This window comes from Cherax quadricarinatus, chromosome 58 (assembly GCF_038502225.1).
Source record: "Cherax quadricarinatus isolate ZL_2023a chromosome 58, ASM3850222v1, whole genome shotgun sequence".
In the NCBI taxonomy this organism is placed as follows: Eukaryota; Metazoa; Arthropoda; class Malacostraca; order Decapoda; family Parastacidae; genus Cherax; species Cherax quadricarinatus.
In genome coordinates, this window is record NC_091349.1 from 27,850,210 (window position 1) to 27,864,847 (window position 14,638).

Below are 14,638 nucleotides of genomic sequence, written 5' to 3' on the forward strand. Positions count from 1 at the left end.
AATAGGCTTTTACTTACAGTTGTGCTGGGAGCTGTGAGTCAAGTGATTATCCATTTGGTCGGAGCCCCACACGTCACCTTTCCGGGTGGAAAAAGGAGGGGAGGATACCAGGAGCTAGACACTGACACAACCTTAACAAGCAGACTGGCAATCAAACTATCGTTACCATATACTCGCTTGCTACTTCTATCTGTTGAACTTTTCCCTCACAATTATGCTATCTCTCTCTCAATTTTTCTCACTCTCTACCCTTACTGCCTGCCTCCATCACTCCTTCCTTCCTCCCTCTCTTCCTCTTCTCCCTCCCCCCTCCTCCCCCTCCTCCCCCTCCTTCCCTCCCCCTACCTCTCTCTCCTCTTCCATAAGCTTAAACACTTTTCTAGAACAGCGACAAAGAAGTTGGCAAAACTTGACGAGAAGGATACCAGTGAGCCGCAGAGTGAAGGGAGGAGTGAGGGGAGGAGTGAGGAGAGGAGTGAGGAGAGGAGTGAGGGGAGGAGTGAGGAGAGGAGTGAGGGGAGGAGTGAGAGGGAGGAGTGAGAGGGAGGAGTGAGGGGAGGAGTGGTGATGGGAGTAGTGATGGGAGGAGTGGTGATGGGAGTAGTGATGGGAGGAGTGGTGATGGGAGTAGTGATGGGAGGAGTGGTGATGGGAGTAGTGATGGGAGGAGTGGTGATGGGAGTAGTGATGGGAGGAGTGAGAGGGAGGAGTGAGGGGAGTAGTGAGAGGGAGTAGTGAGAGGGAGGAGTGAGGGGAGTAGTGAGAGGGAGGAGTGAGGGGAGTAGTGAGGGGAGGAGTGAGGGGGAGGAGTGAGGGGAGTAGTGAGGGGGAGGAGTGAGGGGAGTAGTGAGGGGGAGGAGTGAGGGGAGGAGTGAGGGGAGGAGTGAGAGGGAGGGGTGAGAGGGAGGAGTGAGGGCAGTGTGAGGGGAGGGAGTGAGGGTAGGGAGAGAGGGCAGTGTGAGGCGAAGGAGTGAGGGCAGTGTGAGGGGGGCAGTGATGGGAGGAGTGAGAGGGAGGAGAGGGAGGAGTGAGAGGAAGGAGTGAGGGGGAAGAGTGAGGGGGGAAGAGTGAGGGGGGAAGAGTGAGGGGGAAGAGTGAGGGGGGAAGAGTGAGGGGAGAAGAGTGTGGGGGAGGAGTGAGGGGGGAGGAGTGAGGGGGGAGGAGTGAGAGGGAGGAGTGAGAGGGAGGAGTGAGAGGGAGGAGTGAGAGGGAGGAGTGAGGGGAGGAGTGAGGGGAGGAGTGAGGGGAGGAGTGAGGGGAGGAGTGAGGGGAGGAGTGAGGGGAGGAGTGAGGGGAGGAGTGAGGGGAGGAGTGAGGGGAGGAGTGAGGGTAGAAGTGAGGGGCAGGAGTGAGGGAGAGAAGGTGAGGTTAGGGGCTATGGTGGGGTGAGAGGAGGAAGGGGCGATGAGATGGAGGATTGAGGTAGACGAGGGTTAAAAGGTCGAAGAGGAGATAGGGGGAGGAGTGAGGGATGAGAGGGTATGAAAGGGGTGAGAGGGCGAAGGGAGGGTATTAGGAGTGAAGGAGGGGTTAGGGGTGGCCTAGGTATCAAGGGTTGGAGCCATGGGAAACATGGAGCACTGGGAGAGAGGGAGAATAGTAAAGAGAGTAAGAAAGCGAAGGAGTAAGGAAGGAGAGGCAAGAAGAACAAGATGAAGGAGAGAGAATATAAAGGAGGAGATGATGGAAGGGAGGAAACACAAGCAGAAAAAAGGCAGAGAAGGCAAGATAAAGTTCGAGTGGAACGAAAGAAAGTGGAGAGAAGGAGGGTGAAGGAAGATAACTGAGAAGTGAGGAAATGGTAAAGGGAAGGAAGGATTAGGGAAGGAGAGACTAATAGTAAATAAGGAAGCCTGGGAGTGGGAGGTGGAAAGAGAGAAGGAAGTAATAAATGAAGTAAGTATGGGAGAGGAACAGCGAGAGCAGGTGGGAAGGGAGGAAGAGAGAAGAGACAGAAAAAAACAGTGAGAGACGGGAGGGATGACAGAAGGTAGAAAAGAGGAAGTGAGGGAGTGAGACAGGAAGAAGGTAAAAAGTAAAGGTGAGAGGAAAAGGGGGGTGAGAAGGAAAGAAGGAGAGATGGAGGAGGGGAGAGGGAGGGGGGACTAGAAAGGAGTGAGGAAAGGGAGGGAGAGGGAGAGGGAGAGGGAGAGGGAGCCAGCGTCACAAGGGTATTGGCCACAAGCATTTAAAGTAGATGTACTGTGAGCTCCACAATGTTACGTCTGGTTGCTTACACCAAGATGACGTTACCACCTCACCACTGTGACATCCACAATGTTACGTCTGGTTGCTTACACCAAGATGACGTTACCACCTCACTACACTGTGACATCCACAATGTTACGTCTGGTTGCTTACACCAAGATGACGTTACCCCCTCACTACACTGTGACATCCACAATGTTACGTCTGGTTGCTTACACCAAGATGACGTTACCACCTCACTACACTGTGACATCCACAATGTTACGTCTGGTTGCTTACACCAAGATGACGTTACCACCTCACTACACTGTGACATCCACAATGTTACGTCTGGTTGCTTACACCAAGATGACGTTACCACCTCACTACACTGTGACATCCACAATGTTACGTCTGGTTGCTTACACCAAGATGACGTTACCACATCACCACACTGTGACATCCACAATGTTACGTCTGGTTGCTTACACCAAGATGACGTTACCACCTCACTACACTGTGACATCCACAATGTTACGTCTGGTTGCTTACACCAAGATGGCGTTACCACCTCACCACACTGTGACATCTACAATGTTACATCTGGTTGCTTACACCAAGATGACGTTACCACCTCACTACACTGTGACATCCACAATGTTACGTCTGGTTGCTTACACAAAGATGACGTTACCACCTCACCACACTGTGACATCCACAATGTTACGTCTAGTTGCTTACACCAAGATGACGTTACCACCTCACTACACTGTGACATCCACAATGTTACGTCTGGTTGCTTACACCAAGATGACGTTACCACCTCACCACTGTGACATCCACAATGTTACGTCTGGTTGCTTACACCAAGATGACGTTACCGCCTCACCACACTGTGAGCTCCACAATGTTACGTCTGGTTGCTTACACCAAGATGACGTTACCACCTCACTACACTGTGACATCCACAATGTTACGTCTGGTTGCTTACACCAAGATGACGTTACCACCTCACTACACTGTGACATCCAGAATGTTACGTCTGGTTGCTTACACCAAGATGACGTTACCACCTCACTACACTGTGACATCCACAATGTTACGTCTGGTTGCTTACACCAAGATGACGTTACCACCTCACTACACTGTGACATCCACAATGTTACGTCTGGTTGCTTACACCAAGATGACGTTACCACCTCACCACACTGTGAGCTCCACAATGTTACGTCTCAGGTACTCCCGAATGTACTCTCAGGTACTCCTGAGTGCACTCTCAGATGCTCCTGAGTGCACTCTCAGGTGCTCCTGAGTGCACTCTCAGGTGCTCCCGAGTATACTCTTAGGCGTTCCCGAGTGCATTCTCAGGTGCTCCCGAATGCACTCTCAGGTGCACCCGAGTGCATTCTCAGGGGCTCCCACAGAAACTGCTCCTCTACTCCACATCTCGGACTATCATCTTCAATGATAATCGCCTCAATAGGTGTAAAGAGTAATGCTCACGGAAGATTATTAAGAGAATAATTAAGTGGTAAACTATATAAATTTTTAGACTGGAAGGGGATTAATTAGATGAAATACATAGCAAAAGATTTTAACGTAGCAGCAGTAGTATCTAACATATGCATAAAGTAATCTAAAATTACTACAATACAATAAACCACTACAGATATTTAAACTTTCCCAGGTGTCCGCAGCGGCAAGCTATTACCCGCACTTCCTTGAGGGAGCTTGTGTAGTGAATATACATGAACAAAATAGTTCCAGTTACGAACACAAAGTTGTAATGAACAAGTGTCAGTGAAAAACAAAGTGACGGATGAGGAGAATCTGTCTGTGGCCCAGAGATTGACGAATCTCAGAAGCTGTACTGACGTTGATCTTGCATCATTGAGTTGCAGAGATACAACACATTGATTCAGCATCCTTGACTACTGTCAATTATCTCTGTTACTACTGTCATAATATTGTTAAATAAAGTCCTGAGAAATCATGTGTAGTAATTCATGTAGTTTACGATTAATAGAGGCTGTCATCTTGACCCTTGTTCAAGGTTAGTGTACCTCAGACCTTTCCAACACAATTGTGAGAGCATAACAAGGGGTCCCGCTTGTTACTCTAAGCACCTAGGAATGCCTATGTGTGAAACGTACGCGAAATGCCACACAGCAGAATGAGCGATCTGTATATTTTCCAAGAAGCTTTCGATACCTTACATCATCAAAACACTAGCTTTCAGGGACTTATTTTCCGCAATCTGGGGCCCCAGAGAATTACTTTCTCGGTGACACATGATAATCTTACCACTGGATTTCCTCCCAGTGTTCAGTCACATAGCTTGTATATTGTTATTCTAGTCTTAACTGATCATCCACAAGCTAGATACAATCCTCCAGTTTATCACTGTCTTTTATTGGAAGAACTGGTCCAAGATTTCATTCTTAGATCAAGTGTGACGAGTTTCTTTATTGTGTAGTGTCAGTGACACAGAACAGAGGTCGAGTGTTGACTCTGTTTTCAGCCACAGTCACAGCTGGTTTGAATTCTTCAAAGTCTATCCTTTGCAAGAGAAGTCTTTTTCAGGCAGTTACATGACACTGATCCTTTCATAAAACCCTCCTTGCTAATGAGATTTGCCAGGAGTGGTTTTTTTCATTGACATCGGAGTTCATTCAGGACTTGCTGGACCTCTGTTTGTTCAACCATTTTGTTGATGAATTTAGACATACTGGAGATTTTTGTTGCTGTCAGTCATCGTCATGTGACAACAAACTTGGCTTATGGAGTGAAACTCCACGAGACATGTAAGCTGAATTTTCTGTGAAAGAGACATGGAAAAGAAAATTCCGACTGTATCTCTCAAATAATTCCTGGCAGTATGCAGTAAAAATTAACTCAGTTCGTCGTGAAAGGCAGTTAGAAATTATTTTTTGCAAAACAGTGTGTAGTAATATTCTGGAAGGGCTGACAGTGAACAGGTCAGTTGGTACTTCATGTTATTTTCCATACCTCTGCCCAGGTATGGAAAGTGACATTGCATGTCACCATTTGCTGGTGGTAGTGTGTCAGGCCATGTTTACTCTATCGTAAGTATTCACAGACTGACATGGTCAAAAAGATAGATTCTTGGATGTCGTTCCTTGAATCACACGTACATATTTTCCAAGTTTCGGGTAAGTACACCATATGAACAAGAGGGGAGGGAGGTACAGAGTGTCCTGCTGCTGGGTGGAGGAGAGAGCTGGGTGCTTGGTCCAGGGGAGGGCTATTTGGAGGGGAGGGCTCGGTGATGGGAAGGGGCAGGGTACAGGAAAGGGATGGGTGCTGGGGAGGGCTACTTACATAGGAGGGCTGGGTCCTGGGGAGAGCTGGGTGGACGATATTTTCTCTCGTGTAACATTATATCTTCGTATGTCACACTCGATGGAAAATCAGGGTAATGGATGGGGAGAGACGAGGGAGAGTGGAGTGAGGAGAGTGGCACCTCTAGGGACACACCAGTGGGGTGTGTGGGGTGAGGGAACGCACAGTGTAAGGGCAGGAGGATATTTTTCATTTATTTAGCAAAATTGAGTAGAACAGCAAAGTGCTGTTACCTGTTCTCTATGCAGTAACACAGTGGGAACAAAAGCTTATATATCCCTATCACATTGCATCACACAGGATGCGTTACATTGTGTTGAAATCTGTCAGCTTGAGCTGGGAGACATCAGTAAAGCAATGAGATATTCTATTAAAGGTTTATCTGATACGGCAGCTTTGAGGGTTTCCTTCCAGCACAGCTGGAGTTTCTATTACTTGGGAATCACCGTCTCTCTAGAAAGTCTATTCCTTGTGAAGGAGAATGAATTTTGTATGAGGATATCGTCATCATCACAGTGCGGGGCAATAAAAATTATATATAGGAAGGAAAGAGCGAAAGAGAAAGAGAGAGAGAGAGAGAGAGAGAGAGAGAGAGAAATTTGGACGCTTTAATATATTTGATTTCTCATGTATATATATATATATATATATATATATATATATATATATATATATATATATATATATATATATATATATATATATATATATATATATATACTTTCAAAACGAGAGATGCCAAGCCCATGATGATCCTTTTCAAATCACTTGTTCTCTTTAAGCTGGAATACTGCTGTACATTAACATCTCCATACAAAGCAGGTGAAATCGCAGATCTAGAGAGTGTACAGAGATCCTTTACTGCACGTACAAGTTCTGTCAAGCACCTTAACTACTGGGAACGCTTGGAAGCACTTGACTTGTACTCGTTGGAACGCAGGAGGGAGAGATATATCATAATCTACACTTGGAAAATCTTGGAAGGAATGGTCCCAAATCTGCACACAGAAATCACTCCCTGCGAAAGTAAAAGACTGGGCACGCGATGCAAAATGCCGCCAATAAAAAGTAGGGGCGCCATTGGTACACTAAGAGAAAACACCATAAGTGTCCGGGGCCCAAAACTGTTCAACAGCCTCCCATCAAGCATTAGGGGAATTGCCAATAAACCCCTGGCTGCCTTCAAGAGAGAGCTGGACAGATACCTAAAGTCGGTGCCGGATCAGCCGGGCTGTGACTAGTACGTCGGACTGCGTGCGGCCAGCAGTAACAGCCTAGTTGATCAGGCCCTGATCCATCGGGAGGCCTGGTCATGGACCGGGCCGCGGGGGCGTTGATCCCCGGAATAACCTCCAGGTAACCTCCAGGTATGTGAGTGTGTGTGTGTGTGTGTGTGTGTGTGTGTGTGTGTGTGCAATAAGATCACAGTAAACAGGTGATGTCAGAATATGCAAAACAACCACTGTGAAAGAATATTGAAATTATAATCGCTTTCGTGACTTCTCACATTAACATCGTTCCTTGATAATGTGAGAAGTCACGAAATTATTGGAATTTCACTATTCTTTCATAGTGGTTGTTTTGCATATTCTGACATCACCTGTTTACTGTGATCTTATTGCGCATATATATATAGATATATATATATATATATATATATATATATATATATATATATATATATATATATATATATATTATAGATGAGGTTGTAAGAGAAGTAAATGCGAGGGTCTTGGCAAGAGGCGTGGAGTTAAAAGATAAAGAATCACACACAAAGTGGGAGTTGTCACAGCTGCTCTTTGCTGATGACACTGTGCTCTTGGGAGATTCTGAAGAAAAGTTGCAGAGATTGGTGGATGAATTTGGTAGGGTGTGCAAAAGAAGAAAATTAAAGGTGAATACAGGAAAGAGTAAGGTTATGAGGATAACAAAAAGATTAGGTGATGAAAGATTGAATATCAGATTGGAGGGAGAGAGTATGGAGGTGAACGTATTCAGATATTTGGGAGTGGACGTGTCAGCGGATGGGTCTATGAAAGATGAGGTGAACCATAGAATTGATGAGGGAAAAAGAGTGAGTGGTGCACTTCGGAGTCTGTGGAGACAAAGAACTTTGTCCTTGGAGGCAAAGAGGGGAATGTATGAGAGTATAGTTTTACCAACGCTCCTATATGGGTGTGAAGCGTGGGTGATGAATGTTACAGCGAGGAGAAGGCTGGAGGCAGTGGAGATGTCATGTCTGAGGGCAATGTGTGGTGTGAATATAATGCAGAGAATTCGTAGTATGGAAGTTAGGAGGAGGTGCGGGATTACCAAAACTGTTGTCCAGAGGGCTGAGGAAGGGTTGTTGAGGTGGTTCGGACATGTAGAGAGAATGGAGCGAAACAGAATGACTTCAAGAGTGTATCAGTCTGTAGTGGAAGGAAGGCGGGGTAGGGGTCGGCCTAGGAAAGGTTGGAGGGAGGGGGTAAAGGAGGTTTTGTGTGCGAGGGGCTTGGACTTCCAGCAGGCCTGTGTGAGCGTGTTTGATAGGAGTGAATGGAGACAAATGGTTTTTAATACTTGACGTGATGTTGGAGTGTGAGCAAAGTAACATTTATGAAGGGATTCAGGGAAACCGGCAGGCCGGACTTGAGTCCTGGAGATGGGAAGTACAGTGCCTGCACTCTGAAGGAGGGGTGTTAATGTTGCAGTTTAAAAACTGTAGTGTAAAGCACCCTTCTGGCAAGACAGTGATGGAGTGAATGATGGTGAAAGATTTTCTTTTTCGGGCCACCCTGCGTTGGTGGGAATCGGCCAGTGTGATAATAAATAAAAAAAATATAATATATATATATATATATATATATGACTTTCGCTTGGCTGATTTCATAGGACTGAAAAATTACTTAGGTGGGCTGAACTGGAATGACCTGACTAAGGGTCAGGTAGGTGGTGATGGTTGCCGATATGATGCTTTCCAGGGCATAGTTCTAGCTGCTCAGTCAAATTATGTTCCAAATAGGGAAATCAGATCAAACAAAAATGATCCTAAATGGATGAACAATAGATTAAAATATCTGATTGGTCAAAAGAGAGGCATATATAGGCAAATCAAAAGAGGAGAGGGGCAATTGAGAAATCGATATATTCAGTTAAAGAGAGAAATAAAAAAGGGAATTAGAAAAGCAAAAAGAGATTATGAGGTTAAAGTTGCAAGAGAATCGAAGACTAACCCAAAAGGATTCTTTCAGGTATACAGAAGTAAGATCAGGGACAAGATAGGCCCACTCAAAAGTTCCTCGGGTCAGCTCACTGACAGTGATAAGGAAATATGTAGAATTTTTAACACATACTTCCTCTCAGTTTTTACACAGGAGGATACCAGCGATATTCCAGTAATGATAAATAATGTAGAACAGGACGATAATAAACTGTGTACTATTAGGGTCACAAGTGACATGGTCCTTAGGCAAATAGATAAATTAAAACCTAACAAATCCCCAGGCCCTGATGAACTGTATGCAAGGGTTCTAAAGGAATGTAAAGAGGAGCTTAGCACACCTTTGGCTAATCTTTTCAACATATCACTACAAACTGGCATGGTGCCAGATAAGTGGAAAATGGCAAATGTGATACCTATTTTCAAAACAGGTGACAGGTCCTTAGCTTCGAACTATAGACCAATAAGCCTAACCTCCATAGTGGGAAAATTTATGGAATCAATAATTGCCGAGGCAGTTCGTAGCCACCTTGAAAAGCATAAATTAATCAACGAATCTCAGCATGGTTTTACAAAGGGGCGTTCCTGCCTTACGAATTTATTAACTTTTTTCACTAAGGTATTTGAGGAGGTAGATCATGGTAATGAATATGATATTGTGTATATGGACTTCAGTAAGGCTTTTGACAGGGTCCCACATCAGAGACTATTGAGGAAAATTAAAGCACATGGAATAGGAGGAGAAATTTTTTCCTGGATAGAGGCATGGTTGACAAATAGGCAGCAGAGAGTTTGCATAAATGGGGAGAAATCAGAGTGGGGAAGTGTCACGAGCGGTGTTCCACAGGGGTCAGTGTTGGGCCACCTGCTGTTCACAATCTACATAAACGACATAGATGAGGGCATAAAGAGCGACATCGGCAAGTTTGCCGATGACACCAAAATAGGCCGTCGAATTCATTCTGACGAGGACATTCGAGCACTCCAGGAAGATTTGAATAGACTGATGCAGTGGTCGGAGAAGTGGCAGATGCAGTTTAATATAGACAAATGCAAAGTTCTAAATGTTGGACAGGACAATAACCATGCCACATATAAACTAAATAATGTAGATCTTAATATTACGGATTGCGAAAAAGATTTAGGAGTTCTGGTTAGCAGTAATCTGAAACCAAGACAACAGTGCATAAGTGTTCGCAATAAAGCTAATAGAATCCTTGGCTTCATATCAAGAAGCATAAATAATAGGAGTCCTCAGGTTGTTCTTCAACTCTATACATCCTTGGTTAGGCCTCATTTAGATTATGCTGCACAGTTTTGGTCACCTTATTACAGAATGGATATAAATTCTCTGGAAAATGTACAAAGGAGGATGACAAAGTTGATCCCATGTATCAGAAACCTTCCCTATGAGGATAGACTAAGGGCCCTGAATCTGCACTCTCTAGAAAGACGTAGAATTAGGGGGGATATGATTGAGGTGTATAAATGGAAGACAGGAATAAATAAAGGGGATGTAAATAGTGTGCTGAAAATATCTAGCCTAGACAGGACTCGCAGCAATGGTTTTAAGTTGGAAAAATTCAGATTCAGGAAGGATATAGGAAAGTACTGGTTTGGTAATAGAGTTGTGGATGAGTGGAACAAACTCCCAAGTACCGTTATAGAGGCCAGAACGTTGTGTAGCTTTAAAAATAGGTTGGATAAATACATGAGTGGATGTGGGTGGGTGTGAGTTAGACCTGATAGCTTGTGCTACCAGGTCGGTTGCCGTGTTCCTCCCTTAAGTCAATGTGACCTGACCTGACTAGGTTGGGTGCATTGGCTTAAGCCGGTAGGAGACTTGAACCTGCCTCGCATGGGCCAGTAGGCCTTCTGCAGTGTTCCTTCGTTCTTATGTTCTTATGTTCTTATATATATATTATAGATGGGGTTGTAAGAGAAGTAAATGCGAGGGTCTTGGCAAGAGGCGTGGAGTTAAAAGATAAAGAATCACACACAAAGTGGGAGTTGTCACAGCTGCTCTTTGCTGATGACACTGTGCTCTTGGGAGATTCTGAAGAAAAGTTGCAGAGATTGGTGGATGAATTTGGTAGGGTGTGCAAAAGAAGAAAATTAAAGGTGAATACAGGAAAGAGTAAGGTTATGAGGATAACAAAAAGATTAGGTGATGAAAGATTGAATATCAGATTGGAGGAAGAGAGTATGGAGGTGAACGTATTCAGATATTTGGGAGTGGACGTGTCAGCGGATGGGTCTATGAAAGATGAGGTGAACCATAGAATTGATGAGGGAAAAAGAGTGAGTGGTGCACTTCGGAGTCTGTGGAGACAAAGAACTTTGTCCTTGGAGGCAAAGAGGGGAATGTATGAGAGTATAGTTTTACCAACGCTCCTATATGTGTGTGAAGCGTGGGTGATGAATGTTGCAGCGAGGAGAAGGCTGGAGGCAGTGGAGATGTCATGTCTGAGGGCAATGTGTGGTGTGAATATAATGCAGAGAATTCGTAGTTTGGAAGTTAGGAGGAGGTGCGGGATTACCAAAACTGTTGTCTAGAGGGCTGAGGAAGGGTTGTTGAGGTGGTTCGGACATGTAGAGAGAATGGAGCGAAACAGAATGACTTCAAGAGTGTATCAGTCTGTAGTGGAAGGAAGGCGGGGTAGGGGTCGGCCTAGGAAAGGTTGGAGGGAGGGGGTAAAGGAGGTTTTGTGTGCGAGGGGCTTGGACTTCCAGCAGGCCTGCGTGAGCGTGTTTGATAGGAGTGAATGGAGACAAATGGTTTTTAATACTTGACGTGCTGTTGGAGTGTGAGCAAAGTAACATTTATGAAGGGATTCAGGGAAACCGGCAGGCCGGACTTGAGTCCTGGAGATGGGAAGTACAGTGCCTGCACTCTGAAGGAGGGGTGTTAATGTTGCAGTTTAAAAACTGTAGTGTAAAGCACCCTTCTGGCAAGACAGTGATGGAGTGAATGATGGTGAAAGATTTTCTTTTTCGGGCCACCCTGCCTTGGTGGGAATCGGCCAGTGTGATAATAAATAATAAAAAAATATATTATATATATATATATGTATATATATATATATATATATATATATATATATATATATATATATATATATATATATATATATATATATATATATATATATAATGTCGTGCCGAATATGCAAAACTGGTCAATTGGCAAGAACTCATTTAAAATTAAGTCCTTCTTAAGATTTTCTCTTATATGTTTAAAGATATATTTTTTTCATTAATGTTGATGTAAAAATTTATAATGTTGCACCAAAAGGAACCTAGAAAACTTACCTAACCTTATTATAACAAGAGCAATTTATTTTAGCCTAACCCAACTAAATATATTTTAGATTTGTTTACAATAATTTAATACTAAACAAATACAGTGAAATATATTTTTTTCGTTAGGTTCAGAATGATTTTGGCGAAATTATTGCATACACAAATTTTCACTTGTCCTATATGGCAAGATGAGCGTTGCTATTTAAGCCAAGATCGCAAGTTCTGCCTATTCGGCACGACATATATATATATATATATATATATATATATATATATATATATATATATATATATATATATATATATATATATATATATATATATATATGTAGCCTGGCAACAGCCAGTATGAGAACCATGAATATATTAAATTTCACTTGTTCTAAGCAGCAGCCACTTAATGATGTCTGACTCGGGAAAAGTTGGACAGGACTACACTGCATTTCTGTGCATTAATTTATCAGAGAGGCGATGTAGCTAGGCTAGTGTGAATGAAAAATTTCCACCATCTTTGTTTACATAATCACATACAAAGAAAAACGTGTTGGGTTACCTGCTGTATATTTATATCAATACATACATACTAAAGATTAGTATGTAAATATGTATAATTTACACGTATACATATGTCTACACACCTGTAATGTTAATTGTACATATGTGGGCAGAGTATATGGTAAAGGATATTTGTTTTTTTATGCCTGGTCGTGTTGTGTCCAACACGTCAGACATATGTAGGATAAAGAGATCTGATAGTGTTAAGATTAACACACAAGTGGAGTAATATAGTGTTAAGATTAACACACAAGTGGAGTAATATAGTGTTAAGATTAACACACAAGTGGAGTAATATAGTGTTAAGATTAACACACAAGTGGAGTAATATAGTGTTAAGATTAACACACAAGTGGAGTAATATAGTGTTAAGATTAACACACAAGTGGAGTAATATAGTGTTAAGATTAACACACAAATGGAGTAATATAGTGTTAAGATTAACACACAAGTGGAGTAATATAGTGTTAAGATTAACACACAAGTGGAGTAATACAAGGCAAGAGGCAATGATTACAAGAGCTTCGTACACGTGTGTACACTCATATACTTGTATATATTTGTGTGTGAGGGGGAGGGAGGAAGGGAGGGGGGTTATACATTTACATATGATTTGTACATTATTCATTTGCATACAGCTCGGGCATCACTGGGCTGCTAATGAGCGTTGCCAAATTCAGGGTGGACAGTGAAGTATTTACACAGTTGAAAATACCTCATTCCATCAGTCCTAAAATCTCTGACAACTGGACACTCAGCTATGTAATGGGAAAATGTCGTGTTCCTCTTCGAGAGAGCTGACGCATGGAATAGACAGAGGATTGAAATTATCTGCCACAAGTGATTATATCTCGTCCTTATTCAGTCACCGGGTCACATAACTTGTTGGACGTTTTATGCTACTCATATACTGAAGTGTCTGATTGGTAAAGATGAGAGAGTCTGATGGCACTGTTTCCAGGACTCTGGGTATTAGCGTTTTCTCTTCTACCAGATCTGTGTTTGACGACGAAAAGAAATCGATACACTCAGTTCTAGCTTCACCTCATCTCTTTCACAGACAAATCTCTTTTATCAAAGCCAGCGTGGTTGCTGACTCTTATGTGGGATGGTATCTAGACCAGTGAGACACAGAAGCCTATGTTGTGAGCATTACTGAGGTCAGTTTTAAAATATGGAGTGATGTTCCGGGTGTGTGTGTGTCATAAGTAGGACTCCCGAGAGCTTTAGTGGCGGACTTGCGGTCGCGAAAAAATGTTCTCCTGTGTTTTTAATTATGTTGATTACTAGCTTCAGCGCAGCTAGATCTGCCCTTGAGCTGAACAAGTGTGAGGAGAGTGAGTCATGGGAAACATGAAGCTGCAAGAGAAGATAGTTGAACCAGAGAGGTGAGGGTGAGGGGAGAGTGAGGAAGTAGGGAGAGGGGAGAGTGAGGAAGTAGGGAGAGAGGAGAGTGAGGAGGTAGGGAGAGGGAATAGTGAGGAGGTAGGGAGAGGGGAGAGTGAGGAGGTAGGGAGAGGGGAGAGTGAGGAGGTAGGGAGAGGTGAGGATGAGGAGGTAGGGAGAGCTGAGAGGTAAGATGGTGAGGGGAGAGGTGAGGTTAAGAGGCAGTTGGAAGAAAGGAGGTAGGGAGAGGTGAGGGTTAGAAAAAAGGTGAGGGGAAAGGTGAGGAGAGAGTTTAGGATGAGGGGAGAGGCCAGATGATAGGAGGGGAGAGGTAATGCGAGGTAAGAGATGAGAATGAAAGGGAGAGGAGAGATGGTAGAGTTAGGAAGAGATGTGAGGGCAAGTAGAGGGGAAGAGGGAGGCAGAGGACTTGGGGAGGGGAGAGGTACGGGCAGTGGGATTAGTTTGAGGGGAATTAAGATAGATGTAAGTGAAGAGGGGAGGGTGCCATATTTAGGGGACGTTGGAAGAGTGGAGGGTTATGGAGAGGAGGGTAGTGGAGTGGAGGGGGAGGGTAGTGGAGTGGAGAGAAGGAAAGTCGATGGAAGAGTTGAAAGTGAAATTTAGTTTAGTGGAGGG